This window comes from Perna viridis, chromosome 14, assembly GCF_037379345.1.
Source record: "Perna viridis isolate PV_CMFRI_1.1 ecotype Kerala chromosome 14, ASM3737934v1, whole genome shotgun sequence".
Taxonomy (NCBI): domain Eukaryota; kingdom Metazoa; phylum Mollusca; class Bivalvia; order Mytilida; family Mytilidae; genus Perna; species Perna viridis.
This window is the reverse complement of record NC_142458.1, coordinates 25429044-25447069: the sequence shown is the minus strand read 5'-3', so window position 1 is coordinate 25447069 and position 18026 is coordinate 25429044. Positions and strand designations below refer to the sequence as shown.

The window sequence follows — 18026 nt, the reverse complement described above, 5'->3', positions numbered from 1 at the left end:
CAGGTGAATGAATATTAAAAAAAAACATTTTCGGTGAACGATATCAACTTTTGGAATTGTTCTGTTTTGTATACTAACATTCTACATGAGGCTAGTAATTTTGTAGCGCCTGTTTTTACATTTTGAGAAAATAATGCTTTCATTTTATCCATATTGTCAAACCATGATTTAGTAGTTAGTTCGTTTATCAGACTCTTCCCACATAAATCGTCGACTACAAATATCTGCTTCCGATTTTTGTTATAATAATGTATAACATCCCCTGAATCTTTCTCATAAGGTCTGACGTCATATCCGTTACCTTCTCTTAATTTTAAAGAAACATGAGCCCTGTGAAGGTCTGGATGTCAAAAGAATAGGCGTACAGCAGCGCTACGCTTGTCGTAAAAGACGACTAATTGGTGCTCAGAAACCTAACCGGGGGCTAGGCGCTCTGCCCATAGAGCAACTGGGATGTGTGCCCCAGGTGGTTGAATGGGGTACCCCTGGCGTGTTACACACTGGTGTTGTCAGGATAAAATAGGGAAAACCTGACCGCAAACCATACTGGTGCACCGTGTTTGGAAAGATACCACGTCACTCGCACATTAAAGAACCCTGCTTTGGTATTCGATAGGAGTAGGAACCCTTGCCCCCGCCACAGGAGGCTAAATTGTCCGACCCTACCCATCCCATCCTTATTCTAGTGGCAATCTAAATTTTATCGACCCTTTTGCCCTTGTGTCCCACCCTTTTTTCATTTCATCATCATCATCATCATCATCATCATCTCATGTTCATTTTATCATCACTTTCATGTTCATCGCCTGAATATAGCTGAAATATTGCTGTTCGGACGTTAAACCCGAACAATCAATCAATCAATCAATCAATCAACCAATCAATCAATTATATATATACATAATTTTGTTTGTTTGTTTTTTTTCTTCTCCTTTCTAGTTTCTTATGACAAGTACGTTTTTTCCAGCAGAATAAAACAAGTGATTCCCAACAGCAATAACCTCAAATTGACGTTAAGTATCACAATTCTGTTTAAAAGTTATAGTCAAATCTCATACAATTGGAAATTGCCATGGTAACATAATATCTACCTTTTTAACAATGAAATCATTCCGGTTCTAGTTTACGACGTGATGAAAGTTTTACTGTTTACGTTTAGGAATCTTATCGAGTATATTATTTTTTTAAAAAGAAATTTCGAGGTGGCAATACATTTGTAGATCTATGTTTAATTTTAATATTATAATAATGCCGAGCTTAATCATTTTTTTCTATTATAAAAAAGTAAAATAGTGAACCTGCTAACTTTAGTTTCTGATTCAATTAAATGATTATATAGAGTAACCAAAAGAACCAAGGTTATAGCGGGAACCAAGAGAATGTAATCCAGGGACAAAAACCAGACATGGAAAACAGACAAACACAACAAAGGACATAAGATTACCAAAATATACGTACAAAGAAAATCAAAAGTAAATAAGCCACTCTGACTCCACTGATAACTGGGAGTATGGACCAGGTGCACCTGTAGGGCAAGCGTCCGTCCTCTGCTTGTCTAAAAACACCCGCCGAGTTGATCATAAAAAGTCAAGTCCGTGGTAGACAAGAAAGAAAAAGAACACTATGACACGCTGAGCAAATCAGCGCAATATTAAAAGTCTGCTTAAGCTCTGGCATAACGTATGAGTTGTGATATGAAAACTCCATATTAAAGATGCTGGAGAGATGTTTATTAAAAATCCAGGCAGTTTATTATGTAAAAGTGAACAGTTTCGAGGCGAATTTTAGTCGTGACTGCAGGCATTTTTTAGAGTTTGTAGTAATAACGTAAGCAAAGTGAATTTGATGTAAAATTAAAAGAAAGGGCAAGAATACGAACTCTCACAGTAAAGTGATGTGTAATGTATCGTCATTATATAAGGAAAATAGAACGGCGAATGATATTTTAATTGTGCATTTCTTAAAGACAAATTTTCCAGTTTGGAATGTTGCGATGCTCACAGAGAGTATGATTTTTTTGTTTGTTAATCAAAGGGAGACAAATCCCAGAGATTTCTGGATTTTTACCAACAACGCATAAATAATGTAGTACTAAGGCCTTTTATCAAGGATTTTTATAGTATTCTACTATAAAAATCCTTGTTTTTATTCTATTAACCGATGCTATTGTAAAGGTATGCATAAAAACATATTAATCATATAATCATAAGTCGTGCAGTAGAGGAGACAGTACATTTGATAAAAGTGAAATAAATGTTATGTTCTCTCAAATTTGGCCAAGAAAAAAATTCTTTGGTATGTTTCGGTAATGCTCAAAGTCCATCGATTCTTTAAGTAAACGGTAAAAGAGTGTTTTGAGGAGTTTTGTTTGATTTCTAACAAGGTTTCCTAACATATTAAGAAGTTGTTTTTTGTCATTTCTGTATCACATTTTATATACCCAAAGGAAGGCAATTCCACATACAACTTCGACCTAAACCCTATTTTCTAGCTAAAAGTGTAGAGCTGAGGTCAAAACATTTGCTTCAATTGACTTTTGTCACAAATTATACCATAATAGTATTACACAATGTTCATGTAATTCAGTTTCAAGTGTAATTTTCTTAATTCACAGCAATTGTAGTAATGTGGGACCTTTATTCTATCTGTTCTGATTGGTTGTATGTAAACTCCTTTGTGAGTTACACTTTTTAATTTTACATATGGTAATTACTATCCTATTTTAATTTTCCTGTACGGCAACATGGCGGACGATCAAACTACGTTTTATCACAGCACTGTCATATATTTTCTACAAAAGGACAAGGTAAGTTTTTTTGTTGTGAACACAAAGCATTTAAAATATCCTGCTTAATAATCAAATTATAACAGTGAGATTGTAATTATATAGAAATATGTCTTGTATTACAAAAAAAACCCGTACAATGTGTCAATTACATGGTTTATGTACAATATGGACGACGAGGAAGTAGCAAAAGATGGCATACGTTTTGTTATAAGCACTTTTGACGCATTCAATTTGAAATTCATATGGTTTTAGGTAAATAACTGAATAAACGTCAAATATCACAATTAAAAGAATATGAGTAATGTCTACGTCTTAAACATCAAAATTGGTCAATGGTGAAGAAACTTAAATGCATAATAAAATGAATTACATTCTTACAGTCCAATCTAAAGGAGGCTGTACTTTAGGTCAATTGGTCATATACCCATTGTTTAAACTAATGACCAAAGTTCGCTTACATCAGTGACATTCTATTCGTATTACTGTAACAATATGCATGTAATGTATTATCATCGTTAAGCACAATAATGCATTTCAATTAAAGAAACTGGACTACTGGTATTTTGTACATAGATCTGGATGTAACCTGGATATAGTTTGTAAACAATGTATCTTCTCGATGCGTTGAATATTTTAATTATTCACATTTTTCATGTATGACAGAACGCAATGTAGTACAAAAGACAAACGATCCACTAGTTATACTGTGATGCATTTAAATCATATTTAAATCATAACGTACCAGGTGATGTTTTGAACATGTTAAAAGATGAGCGATTGACAAATAAATAAAACTTTTTTTGAAATCATTTTTAAATGTACTAAATGACTTTGTTTAATGTATGCAAAATAAAAACCGGCCCAAACAGAAGCACCAAAAGTTAGGTAGAACTTAGAAAACATGGCCAAAACATGACAACATGACAACAAGTTACATACAAAAAAGCAAAATGCCACATAATGAAGATAAAAAGACAGCACATAAAACACTTAAGCACTTGAATAAATAAACTTCCACGAAAAAGAATTGGAGTGACAAGAAATGCTACGAAAAGATGAAAATGTCCTGCTTTCCAAGCAGCATCAATCATGTTGAAATTTTGGCTGGTTGCCAATCCGATTAGACGTGAAAATTATCTGAACATTTCTAATCTAATCTTTAGATATAAACTTTATATTGGTCAATGAAATTGTGATGACCACCAACAAATGCCTTTAGTGATGATAAATAGGAAAGTGATTTAGGAAAGGACATAGTGCTTGACACTTTTTTTATGTTATTAACGTTGTTGCATTTAAATAAAATAGTTTGTATTTCAGAGCATATGGCATGGTTAATTAATAAAATGTGGACATCATGACTAATTGTCTCCATAATATCAGCAAATTTATATTTAGATATTTCTAAACTAAATCAAAGATACATTTATAATGGATATTGATGAAAATACAAGACATTGGTTGGTTGTCGGTATATGTCTACACTCCATCACAAATACTGTGCTAAGGAAATACGTCGAACAGAGGCTAACACAACTTTATCAGAGTTTAAAAGCTTCTGATAACATTGATACACAGATCCATCCAAATCAGCTGCAGACGTTTGGAACTCGATACCTAAATTATGAAGGAATCAATGATAATGAAACAAAATTTGGGAGACAAAATCAAAACAACCATCGATATGATCATAAAGTTTTGTCGTCTGTCGACCTGTCGAAGTTATTTATTGAGAAAAATCTTTCAGAATATGCATCTTTCGATAGGGCTTGTGATTTATCAGCTGTTTTAAACATTATTGGTAATGTTGATCACCCTGATTTTGCTTTGATTCGAACATCGGCTGTGCAGGTAAAATAGTATCTAGATTTACTATTAATTATTGTCCGACAGTTTATTTCTAAACAAAAATACGAAAAAGTCAAAGACAAGGAATGAGCAAATAAAATTTCCTGTGTGAATAAAAACTTTCGTGATATAAGCCTTTTTTCAATACTTGGTTACATCAACAAGTTGTTCATAGACTTTCATACTTTAATCAAACCCATAAATTTTTTTTTTTTTAAAATGTATCAAACATGTATATATATTTTTTTCAATGAAAAAAAGAGTGAATTAACTTGTTAATATAAATGGTTACAGTCCAGTTAGAAAACAATGTTTGTACACGTGAAATGCACTATTACTCTTGCAAAAGTAAATATCATTAATGTCTATTCTAAGCTCCTGCAAAAAAATCGGTAACATTAAAGTATAGGACTTACATAATACACAATAGTAATATTGATATTGTGTCCATCACACTAATATTGAAAATTGTACTTTATTTTTCACAAAATTTATTCACAAAGAAAACGTACACCTGCTTTTAGTTCATTCATAAAATAGAGAATGCTTGTCAGTTTGAACACAAATGTTACTCGAAAATTAATATATTTTTAAGACTGGGAAGTGCGATGGGGACGCCGAAGTACGATGTTCGCGATGATCGTACGTTGATTTTTAACGCAAATGCGCGGAAGTGCGTTGGTATACCCCATTCAACGTCGCCACGAATTTTTACGTGCATAAGCGCGTACATTGTTATAGAGAAAACTAACAAACCGAAAGGAAAGTCATGAAAGTAGCTAGTTTATTGTTGCCTGTATGAACAAACGTAGTATGCATCATTACTAATTTTGAGTGTAAACATTACATATATTTAATGCAGTATCAAACCTTAAAAGATACGTTACGATACTCGAGGTAATTCGAGAAACATAAACTGTAGCTACATGTTACAAAAGATAGCGTATACCGTAAGTCGTATTTCATGCAACATGAAAACTGTAATAGATATAATTAAATTATTTACCGGGACAACTTTGTTATCGTTGTATTAAAAATCTGAAAACAAAATATGCTTTTTTATAAATTTGATATCATGGATTTTTACCTTTAGAAAATGTAAGACATGCTTTTACAACGAATCATAGAGTGTATTCTATTGTTGAAAGGCGAAATAGAAACTGCAATATACGATTTCAAAGAGAGTACTAGAATGTCGAAGACACAAATTAAGTTCCGGTGGACCAGACTAGCACGTTTCTCTACCTATTACGCACAGTCCGTTAATCCATCAAATCTAGATCTCTGTAGCATCAATCATTCTTGTTTGATTAGCCACAATGCTACAGTGTATAGGATGACACACATGCAGAAAAAAAAAGCGCCGCCTTATACTACATTACATTTGTATTTGCAAATTCTACAGGTATTGATCAGATGTGTTTTATGTAGTACATATAGATCAAACGCTAATACAGAAGTCTTAGAGATATACGCAAACGTTCTAGAGCTAAGTTTGTCAAAAAATATGTTCATGTTAAAGAGTACTCGTTCTTCTAAGAGAGACTACCAGTTTTTTTTTCAAAATTTCACTGGGTGTAGGAAAAAAATAAAGTAAAATTATTAATTTTGTTTTTATAATTCTCCCAGTAGTTGGAAGTAGAAGTATGTACGAAATAAAAGCACATTTTTTTCTGATTGCATGTATAATACATGTATCATCTCTGTCGAATATTAAGATAATCGTTTATTTACGGTTTCAACGGAAAAAATCTACATGATAGTCAAAACATTTCAACGAAGCACACACTTACCATAACTCCTCGTAGTGGCCAACGCATTTCCGCGTTGCTATTGGCAGTCAACAATCATGTCTAACCATAGCAGTCCAGCGTGATCATAAACGCACTTCGGTGTACTACCATAGACTTCCACGCGACCATCGTAGCTCCGCGTCCCATCGCGATTCCGAGTCTTACATAAAAATCGCAATACATATTATAGACCTCGGATATTTGAATAATAAAAAATGTTAGAGTAACCAAGTGAACCAAGATTCTAGCGGAAATCAACAGAATGTAATACAGGGACAAAGACCAGGCATGGAAAATAGACATTCACAACAAATACCATAAAATAACCAAAATAATACATACAAAGTAACAAAAGTAAAACTCGGACTCTACTAAAAACTGGGAGCATTGAACGGGTGCACCGGTCAGGTAAGTGTCCTCTTATTTTTTAGAACCAACTTACTCATAAAAATTCAAGTCCAGGGAAGACGGAAGAGGAAAGGGAAACTATGACACGTTGAACAAATGAGTTGTCATGGTGTAGATGGATGCACCGTAATGATCCAATAGTTCTTAAAATAATCTACTTTCGTCTTGGTGAACAAAAAGACATGTTGATGATACAAATATATTAGAGAGTGCCGAATTAACATCTCTTTCTCTTAGCATTATTACATGTAAACTTTACTACTATTTTGCAAGACTGTCACTTTCAAAGTATACAATATTCTCTAGTAATAACTGAACCCATAAAATGTTTATGTATTGGGTATATAATTATAAATCGTTAACATAACTCGTTTCGTTTGTGATTAAATATACATTGCCCCATTGTCAAAACGACCACCGTTTCTGTTTTTAAATTTAATTTGCAGGTAAGGTCTGACATTTGAAACCCTTGGGCACATTGTAATTTTGATGAGTGGACGCAGGCAAAATGTGCTGGCTCAATTCAGATTTGAAAACAGTTGAATAAAGCTTTATATTTACCAGGGGCAGATGAAAACAGTATTTTAGAAGAACTTAACCGTTGGTCCCGGAATGGTGGGTATATTTTCTTATAACCTGTGTGACTATCCTGACACGGATAATGTCATACAGAACCTTTCAGTGTTAAAAAATTAAAAACCCATAAATCACTGAGTTTTCTTGATTTCCTTAGACCTTCTCGAAACTGTATTAAGTCACTGTTTTACATGTGATTACAAGTACATAGAACTGTTTGTATACGTTTTGTTAACACATGCAGCCTGCGTTTTGGTTCTAATGCTGCTGATGAAAATAATAAAAACTTTTTGAAACGTGTGTACAGCATTTAATGCTTAAATTAATGGTTATTTTTTCCGTTTGTATATTCAGGAGTGTGCCCACTTGATGTCTCTTGTGGATTAGATTTAGTTTGTGAGTTCCGGAATGAGTTGCATTCTTTGCAAACACATTTTGACTCCAAAAACAACAATGTTACCTCCGAATTACAACGTATCAATGTTGCTTTGGAAGGAAGAATCAAAGCACAAGAACAGGTTTACATTTATCAGATACTGACGACTGTATACGTATCTTTTTTTTTATTAACAACATGCATTTCAATTAATATTATGTCACATATAGCAGTTTTCACAGAGTCATTCCTACCTTTTAGCAATAGGGTTTTAAAACGCCAAGGACCAGACGCACAAGTCTTAAAATTGTTCCTCTAATCGTAAATTTATTCGTTCCAGAATATTGTATTGTATACACGTTTATTTTGTCAGAGCGTTTCTTGTAGCTTTATTATATTTGAACTTGTACTATAAAATTTTCGTGTGCAAAGTCATATTTTGGTTTGTAGTCATTTTTGACTTAGTACGGCTTTGCATCTTTTAAAATACGTAAACAGAGATGTAATATCGCTTAAGTCGATACTTTTAAAATATTAGGCGCATTTAAAATGAACATTAGTACTTGTACTTTATATGTAAATTATGACACTGTCAATATTATCTTATCTAGAATCAAAACATAAGATATAAATATAATTGGGTATTTTAAATAATAAAACAATATAAAACCCCAAAATACCAAGAACTTTCTAATTTCTTTTTGACAGAGAACTGATGTTCTGTACCAACGAGTATTAAATTTAAAGACAGAAACGGAAGTTTTCAATGCAGATGTTAGTAATCCTATTCCCAAAAATATACGAGGTAAATATTTCTGGCAGTATGAATTTCATTTACTGTGATATATAACATAGAACTAATTTTATAGACGTAGTTCTTTCCCTTTTAAAACTACAGAAAAAGGGATGATATTATCACAGATCAACTTCAAAATTTCAAAGTGCTATGAAATACTGCAGGAGTCAAACTTCAAACCACAGTTTACCAAAGGGTAACAACGGAAATAAAATAGTTATTATTTCTTTGATTATCTTTATACTGCATAACTCATTGCATAACAAAGACATGGGAAAATATCATAATCGTAGTATTTTATAAAATTCCTTGGCTTATCTGTTCCCCATAATCTTTGTTCTAAGATATTACTTCTTCAATCTTCGTTGTTTTTATTTTGTGTGGGTTTTCGATACTTTCGTAGTATATTTTGTTTGTATCTCTTGTCAAACGGGTTTGTATTTTACGTTTTCTGATGTTATTCTATTATATAATGATGTAGCTTCGTATACATTTTACAAAGAGATACAACATTTTTGATAGGAGATTTTCCGATAAATTAACTATTTTGTATGTTTAAATGTTAATCAAGTTAAACGTTAAAATTATTTGAGAAGACCAAACATTTTCACTTGGTTTGTTTATTGGGAATGTTCATTCTTTTATCCTTTTATAATTCTGCAATTATTTTTTTTGCAGAGCAGCATGCAAGTTACATAGAATAACGGACTAAATCTGACAAAACATTTTATCCTACCAGAGCAGTTGCTGCAGTGCTTGAGGCAGTCAATGATGATACTAAGAATGTAATAGTAGTTGTTGGTAGCTCAGGAATGGGTAAATCTAGTATTATCCACAATGTTGCTTTAAAGTGCAGATCATTAGACGGATATGACGTCATACCATTTGTCAATGGGCCTTGTGACATAATACAATACTATGATCAAAATCAAAAACAGGTGTTTGTTATTGATGATATATGCGGTAAGGGCATTTTAAACAAGCAAGCAGTCAAAGATTGGTTTGATAATATGGAAAAATAAAGATGGTTTTGACCTCTGATGTAGAAAAAAGAATCCCAAAATTACTTTATCATGTAGATTGATAATATTCAAAGAAACACAATTTCAAAGACTGACACCATTTACAGAAAATGTTTTTAATATTCATTCCTCTGAAATATGTCTTTTAGAAGAGGAAAAAGTTGGTACGCTTAAGATGTACAGGCCAGAAACAAATATTTCAATATTTTACGATACCGACGATTATTTCCCCCTGCTGTGCAGGTTATCAAAATATACCCCATCTGATGAATTGTACACCTTTTTTAAAGAATCAGATGGATATCTCATAAAAGATATAGAGACTGTTGCTAACTTAGATAATCAATTTCTATTATGTGCGCTTGCTTTAAATGTTTTCTTTGAGAATGGGTTTGATTTCAAATGGTTCAATCAAATTCCAGTCGGAGAAGACGGGACGAAAATTTCGAAAATATGTAATGATATTGATGTGCGTTTTGAATCAGAGGTCAATAGAACAAATTAAAAAGCATGTGTGAATCATTGATCGACACTTTCCTGGTAAAATATGGTTCTGTGTACAAAGTAAAGCATGACGTATTACAACGACTTATCACCATTGCATGTGGAAAACAGCTACCAGTTTGTTTCATGAATCATATTTCTAGTTCCTCGTTGGCAAGCTTGTTTAGGTTTCAATCAGTTGATGAAGATGATTCGAAAGAAAACCTGATTATTATAACGGAAGATTTAGAGACTATGTATTTTGAACGCATTTTGATGGAGTTAGACAAATGTGATATTGATAGTCTAATTTAAAATAAACAGTTGAAATTCATCAAATATAGAGTAAAACTAATCATTTTTTTGAAGAAAACATTAACCGTGTACGACAAGCGTTCAGCTACATCCAAACTAGGGCATCACATGTAACAAATACGCCATTACATGTAGCAATCGACCTAGGACATCTATATCTCATTAACTTTTTGATAAGTGCTGGATGGAGCGTCAATGTGTTGGATGTAGTCGGTGAATCCCCTCTATACAAGGCTTGTTCAAATGGAAAGGCAGAGATAGTTGATGCATTACTTAACAATGGAGCTACAAGTCGTACACGTTATTCGGAAATTCAAATTGCCTGTAAACGAGAATGCAGTAGAATTGTAGAAATTCTTTTGGAATCGGGTGTGCTCGTTAATATGAGAGGTCGTGGTACTGGGTCTGCACTTCACACTGCCTGCGATGTTGGTAATGTGAAAATTGCAAAACTGCTATTAAAATGGAATGCTGATATGTCACTTACAGACTATAACGGAAATTCCCCGTTACACATTGCTTGTTTACGTGGAAATAAAGTTATAATATGTTTGTTGCTAGAATACAATGCTTTGAAAAACCAATCCAACAAGAATGGACAGTCCTCATTGCATCTAGCCTGTCAAACTGGAAATTTGGATATTGTAACTCTTTTGATTGAGCACACTGCTAATCTGAACATCACCAATTCCATGCTTGAAACACCATTACATACTGCGTGTGAAATGGGATTTGAAAATATAGTGAATGTGCTTCTAAAATCTGGAGCTGAAGACAATGTATGTGACTATCGAGGACACGCCCCGTTAGATATTTCAGTAGAAAGGAATCATAAAAAGATAACATATAATATCCTAAGATGTGGCACCGGGTATTGCCAGTGTGAAAATGTGGATATGATGATACAGTATCTTGCAGGAATTCTGTATTCTTCTCGATGGAAAAATTGCTTTAGTTCTATGTATTTCACAAAATCTGAAAGCGAATGTTGGCGTGAGTTACGCGAAAAAATTGACGGAAGTTGTCAGCATATTTTGCGATGTGTGATAAGACACGGTCCAAGTGGTTTTGTTGCAAGATTTGTGCATTGTTATCCACAATGTGATCCACCCAGGAGCTTAGTTTTGCATATATCTCCAAAGCATAGAGAAATGTTCTTTCGTCGAATTCTTAACGACTTAAACAAAATGGATATTACTTTACTTCTGTATTCTTAGCAGTTGAACAGTGCAATTTATCGACATGATTTAATTAGATTCTTACAAGACAACGCTGATACTGCAAAGCTTTATTTGTCGAAAATCGAACAAAGTCTACGTACAACTACAATTATTAGAACGTAGCGTTTTAACTTGCAACTATTCCAGTTTATGATCAGAGGCTGTTTTAACCGGTTACACAGATATTGTAAAATATCTTGTCGAAATGGGTTGTTCGGTTAATCTACGTGAAACACACATTCCTCATTTCCAGGAGGCATTTGTTACAATGAAGTTACAGCGTGAAGCTTTTCTATGCCAAAACCCATCTCCACTATTTGTTGCATGTGTTCGTGGATATACCGAAATAGTAAAAATACTTCTCAATAATAATGTTTATGAAACTGAAGACTTCTATAATGGACCCCTGCATATTGCTTGTGAAAGAGGACATGAAGTTATCGTATCATTGCTTTTAGAGAAAAATAGCCTACAAACAGATTATGAAAAAGGTTGGTACAAAACAGCACTGTCTTTAGCATTCATAAACAATCATTATAGAATAGCAGAGGAATTGTTGCAGAAAGGTTGGGATATAAATATTTGCGATTCAGAAGGTCTAACACTCCACATTTGGCTTGCGATGGAGGAAACATTGATACGGTTAAGGTTCTACTCAAATACGATATATATTTATTTACCATTGATAACAATGGGCGCATTCCAATTGCCGCTGCATGTGAAAAGTCAAATGTAGCAATTGTTAGAATGATCTTGAAACATTTTTGTGAAGGATGTTCATGTAGATCATCTGACAAAACACTTAATGACATAGCACTTTTGTTTTGTAGTTATTATTCTGGACAAAATATTTTGAGAGGACTATAAAACATTCTGTCTACATCAATGAATTGCAAATATATAACAGAGTGTATACTAAAGTTTTTCCCGAGAGAATTTATTGCTAAGCGTATAAGATTCAAGTCTGTCACAACAGATGGACAGCAATTATATTCTTTTATTGACACGAATTTTGAGCGTGTTTACTTTGAACGTTTGGAGCTAGATTTAGAAAGAAAACATTTAACGATTGCATTTAGAAGTTACCAACTTGAATTTGTGTCTTATTGCATTAAACTGCTCCAATATTTTTCCGAAAATGTAAACAAAGTTCGAAATCTTCTTAATAACATCAAAATTTACAGCAATAGCATCAGGTATGTTAACAGACATATCCCGTTGATTGACGCCATAGCTATTGGATACAAGGATATTGTGATATTCTGCATTGATAAATTATTTTGCTCTTTAGATCAAACAGATTTTAATGGAAAGTCGCCTCTTAATGAAGCGGTCTTAATAGGTAATTTTGAAATTGTAAAAATATTAATTGAACGTGGAGCAAATGTCAACCTATCTTACAATAAAACATTTCCTCTCCATCTGGCATGTGAAAAGGCAACGCAGAAATATCCACGCTGCTGAACTTAAATGGTGCTTGTCTTTCTGCAATCGACAAAAATGGTCATCTACCACTGCATATCGCATGCAAGGAAAAACTTTTCAAAGTGATACAAGTGCTTTTAGAAAATAAAGCAGATGTTTCTCAAATCGACAAAACTAATGCATCCCCCCTTTTAAAGGCATGTGATAAACGTACGGTTGACGAATTTAGATTCAAGTTGAATGCAATCCATGAGCCTTGTATTGGAGGGTATGTAGATATCATTGATGTTTTTCTAGTATATGGCGCAGACATATATCAATATGATCACTTCAATAGTTCAGCATTACATATTGCTTGTAATGCAGGTTTTGTTGATATTGCAAACCTTTTAATAAAACACAATGCCGATTTAATGCATATTGATGATAAAGGTTTAAAACCATTAGATCTTGCCTGTCATGGCGGATACACATGTTTAGTTAAACTCTTAAACAGCTGTAATGAATGCATGTGTGAGGGTTCAAAGGAAACATTTTACAAGTTGGCACATACACTTTGCAAAGGCAGGTTGTCACTTCGTTATTGGCGGGTAACTACTGACAGAGGATATATCTATAACACAGATGTTTACAGCGAGTTGCTTTAAACCGCTGTTTTTGTCTGTATCCATATTACCGAATGTGTGAAAAAATACGCACCAAGTGTGCTCTTTGCCGACAAATACAGATTTCGATCGGTAGAAACTATAACTCGTGATTTGTTTATAGATTTACCGGAAAGTTTGGAGGACATTTATTTTTCGAGAATGTTAGGCGACTTAACAATGCTTGATAACACAATAGCATTTAAGAATAAACAGATTCAATTTACTGTTTTCAGAGAAAAGATGATGCGCTTTATCAGGGACAATATTTCTAAATTCCAAAGTGAATATATTTCACGAGAAGGTAAAAAGGTTAATTCTAATTTTAAATGGACAGTAACACCAGTATTAGTTGATGCTGTACAAACTGCATTTATTGATATTGTTCAGTTTTTCATAGATATTGGATGTGATGTGAATCTTACTAACTCGGAAGGAAAATCCCCTCTATATGTAGCCTGCTTTAATCAGGATGTTAAATTAGTAAATTTATTACTCACATCTGGTGATATACTGTTTAAAAGTGAATCTATATACTGTCCCATACGGTTGACAATACAACAAAATAACATATTAATTTTTAATCAACTTTTACAAAAAATCACCAGTGTCTTGCCCTACAAAAAAACAATTGTTATTCATCTCTACTCACTTCTTGAAACAGCTTGTCAATTTAGATGTCCTGATATTGCAAAATTAATTTTAGAAAAATCGTTTGCTCCTTTTGTGAAATACAAAGAAGAATTGAAGTCACAATATTCCCCATTTCATTGTGCAATTTATAATTATGATATAGACATGATCATTCTTCTCCTTGACTACAATTTTGATGCTTCTGAACCCGACTACAGAGGACAAACTCCATTACATGCTGCTAGTATTCATAGGTACGCACAAATGGTAGATTTACTGCTAAAAAACGGGGCTGACGTGATGGTACCTTTTACCGACGGCACGCAACTAGTGCATTTTGTTTGTGAATTAAACTATCCGGACATCTTAGACGTACTACTGCGACACAATGCCGACATCAATAACTGTAACAATGATGATCAATCGCCACTTGATATTGCTACTGACAACGATCACCATGAAATAGTCGAACTTCTTTTGAAATATAAAAATTCTAAAGAATGTGCCTAATTACACATTATTATCAATATTCCTGTTATAAATCTAAAAGAACATTTTCGACCGAAAATAGAAATATGCATGTATGTTATGGAGTAAAATTGTTATTTAATGTTCAATAAACAAGCGACAAAACTTTGAAGAACATAAGGGGTTATCTCTCTTTTGATAGTAACATTCCAGGTAATGCCATTTGCAATTGTATAACTTTTGATAAAGATGAAATCCTAAACAACCACAAGTCCTTCATGTCTTCTCTCAACATCGAAACAAAATGTTAGGACTTACCTTTCTTGTATTGGATTCTTAAACTTCATACAAAGAAAGGTTTACTGCATTTTTGTTGTTACATGGGTGTGTACAAGCGTTGACCATTTTTCATTTCTTATTTTATTTAATGTTTTTCTGAATTTATATTTCTTGTTTTATTTTGTTTGAAATATAGTTTATACTTAATTATGCACTTGTTATGTTGTTTCATTTAAATATCATTTGACAAACATCTAAGATTTCCACTAATATAAAATCATTATTTAAGTGTATGTTTTTAATATGTAATTAATATGCTTAAAACATGTGTGTTTGTTAATGGTTTAAAATGTAGTACAGATTTCATCACACATTTAAAACAGTTTTAGGTATACATACATTATATATTTTATCATCTTATTCTCTCCGAGGAATTTTAGTTTTGTAAATCATATAATATATTTGAAATGAGCGTTGAATTTCAGTTTTATTTTCAGCAAATGTTCTTCATCTTATTTCGGGAACTGTGAAAGTACTGTAATTCGTGTATACCAACTGTCATCGATTAAGGAAGATACATGAGTTGTTGAATTCGTAGTGTTGGTGTTTTCTGAATACACACATCCATGAAAATCTCATTTTCTTTTGGGAACCAAATTTCGTGTTTTTATTTTACCACCGAAAACCATGAAGATTGGTACCCTACGAACAAAAGCACTTTCAAAGTATACATTGTTGTTTTGTTTGGTTTGTCTTTTTGTGTAATAAGATCATTTGAGCTTCAAAAACGTATGAGCATCGATGGTTATTAAATTGTTGTTTTATGTGGTAAAACAACATGCTGATCAGAAAATATATCTTAATATATATTATGTTAAGTATAGCTTCAATCTAAATATATTATTGTTCATTATTAATTGCAATCAGGGCAAAAGTTGTTTATGAATGAATGGTTGATAATTTTGCTTACTTAGGTATATCATGGAGAGGTTAATCAAGGGAATCAAAAGACAAAACAACTAGACAAAAATAATGCATACACGCAACAAAGAACACGTAGTAATCAAAATATACGAACCTCAAAACTAAGGTTAATGAACAACCCGTTAAAAACAATCCGTATCATTTCATGAAATTTGCATTATGTCTTCAACAAGTGATTTCTGTCTTAGGACGATAATCAGACATTAATCTTGATTATACAGTTCGATAGTGAAAATTTTCCGCCTAAAAAGACAAAAACTGACGCACAAAAGTATGTCTATCAGTGTACTGATTGTACTGTAAAGTCCCTGGTAAATATATGTATTTACTGGTACATCTAGTAATAACATGTATTTACTGAATGACCCAGTTACTGTATGTAACAGACTTCAAGGGAATACATGTATTTACTGATCATACATATTAATACTGCAACATACTAGTATATATAATATGAGTGCAAGTATAATCTGTAAGATAACAAAGTTGAATATATTGATATTTTGTAAACGATAATAAAAATTATTTATTTCTGCGTCTAAAAATTGGGCTAAATGTGTTTAAGATGTGGCACATGAAGGGAAAAAAGTAGAGATTTTATTGCATTATAACCAAGTATTTATACCTGATAACCTCCAGAAATAACCATCAAAGTGTATGTAAATTTTGCCCTTTAAGATATTGAAAGGTCAGTTGAAATGCACTATATATATGGAAAATTGGTGGGAAAATTTCCCCGCACTTCTTCCTTACATAAGCAGTAAAACAAAATCTACTTCAGGATAAATTCAAATAGCTTTTCAGTTGTTTTCTATATGTATGAAATATATTTGAGGCAAAAAAGACCAAATTGAGAATTATGATGTACCACCCATTGCCTGATCTTACACAGAATGACACTTAATGCTTTTTACAGTTTTACATAAACTAGGGTTTATTATATTTTATTTTTTATTGCTTTTAAAGATATGAAACTAAACAAAATACTTGTTTTTATCCATCTGCAATATGACAACGGGTTTGTTCACTGTGTCATAGTGTGCTGTTTATTGTCTACCTCGGACGTCACATTTTATGAGCAATCCGGCGTGTGTTTCTAGAAAAATAGAAGACGCTTTCCCTTTCGGTACACCTGGTCCATACTTCAGTCTTTTTTTCTCAGCTGAATCCGTATTCTTTTGATTATTTTATGTTAATAAGATATTGCATTTAATATCGATTGCTGATTGATCCATTTAAAAAAAATATTTTCAACAATTTATAAATAATAACTCATACGTTATACCAGACTTTGCAAAAACTAAGTTTTTTGTGCCGTGCTAGAAACAGGATTATGTTGATACAAGATTAAATTCATCACAACAAAAGAGTTACACGGCTTTGTACGTGGACCATACTGCTGGTTCCTTATAAAATCACTGGCACATATTTATTGGACTCACTGGTTCATCTATACATCGATTATATCATCTGTTTTGTGTACAGGTCCCGTGGTGCTAAGTCCGTTCATATGCGTGAAATACACGAGTTTGAACTTGGACTATATATTTATTCGGCCACTTATAGAATCCTCAGCACATGTCTAATGGACCAACTAGTCCATTTATACGTCAGTTGGACGATCCGTTTTGTTCCCTGTTGTTCTAAGTCCTTATTTGGTGGTTCATTTGCGTGAAACACACGATTCTTGGACCATACATTTCACATGGCTCACTGGGCTCCGCAACCTTAATTATAGAATTCTTGGCACGTGTCTAATAGACCCACTGGTCCATTCATACATCGATTGGACCACCCTATTTGTTCACATGACCGTGGTGTTAAGTCCAAATGCGTGAAATACACGAGTTTGTACTTGGACAATACATTTACATTGGCCGCTGTGCTCTGTCCCCTTGATAATAGAATCATATGCACATGTTAAATGGTACCACGTGTACATTTATACATCGATTGGATCATTCGTTT

General features: G+C 33.0%; 1 pseudogene; it reads left to right on the top strand.

Moving 5' to 3' along the window:
• The first annotated feature begins 2739 nt into the window (after positions 1–2739).
• On the top strand, positions 2740–16833 carry LOC148598764 (uncharacterized; annotated as a pseudogene).
• The last annotated feature ends 1193 nt before the right edge of the window (positions 16834–18026 follow it).